General features: G+C 38.1%; 1 non-coding gene across 1 annotated transcript; it reads right to left on the reverse strand.

Annotated features, from left to right (window-relative positions):
• Positions 1–601: 601 nt before the first annotated feature.
• Positions 602–673, reverse strand: trnat-cgu (transfer RNA threonine (anticodon CGU)). The gene has a single exon. It is a non-coding gene; the product is annotated as a tRNA-Thr (tRNA).
• Positions 674–1,051: the final 378 nt, after the last annotated feature.

Below are 1,051 nucleotides of genomic sequence, written 5' to 3' on the forward strand. Positions count from 1 at the left end.
CTGAGAATAAAATCTTGACAGCTTCCCCCAAATCACTCTGTTGAGTGCAGATCCTGTGAAATCTCAGTAATTGGGATTTAATTATCCCTGCAAATGTGTGTTTTGGGTGAAAACTTGTTCTGAACAGTAAGGCATGTGTATCTGTAGGTTTGAAAAAGACTTTAACATCTAATTTGTGGTCATTTGGGAAATTTGGGCCCTTAAATGTAGTTGTGTCTAAAAAATCAATTGAGGATTTATTAATGGTGGATTTCAGTTTGATGGAAGCATTATGGTCATTAAATTGTCATTATTAACATTAATATGAATTATCAGTGTAAATATGCTTTTGCGAATGTCTCCTGTTGTCAGATATCCTGTTTGGATCGTCCACTTTGACTCTTCACAACGTATGTTATATTCTGTTAAATATTTAACCTGTGAGTAAAGGAAACTGATACTCACACTGAGTAAAGCGCCAACAACAGTGATGTTGTTGCACCAGAGTCATGTCTAAAGTTCTGTTCAGTGTTTCTGGTTATTGGGAGCAGAGTGTTTCCCCTACTTAAAGCAACGTGATCAGCAAGTACAGAATCAAACAGGTTTTTAATCACTGTACTAAAGGCACAGATGGGGATTGAACCCATGAGCTTTGGCAGACGAGACCAATGCCTTGCCACTTGGCCACTATGCCACACAGGCTGAGCTTTGTCCATACCGTAACATCATATTCCTCTTGAATTGTTCAATTAAATGAATTGATGAACATGTTTGTCATCTTAGTTGGTTTGAGTGCTCAAAGTAGAGAATCACTGCATAAGAATCAGTCCATTCAAAAGCAACATTCTCCAATATTCCAAAAACCCAGAGAAAGATTGCCAAATGCGAACATCATTCCAAGGAAAGCATGAAAAAATGTTGCAAGCTTGTAAAGTGTTGCCACATTTATAGTGCATCTGGTCAACACCGGCATTATTCTGTTAGAATTACTATCACCCAGTTTCAGCCAAGCTTTAGCAGTGACATTTCACTCCACAATGCTCCACAAACCATCATGGTGGTGTTAAATCAT

This window comes from Oreochromis niloticus, unplaced genomic scaffold (assembly GCF_001858045.2).
Source record: "Oreochromis niloticus isolate F11D_XX unplaced genomic scaffold, O_niloticus_UMD_NMBU tig00007079_pilon, whole genome shotgun sequence".
Taxonomy (NCBI): Eukaryota; Metazoa; Chordata; class Actinopteri; order Cichliformes; family Cichlidae; genus Oreochromis; species Oreochromis niloticus.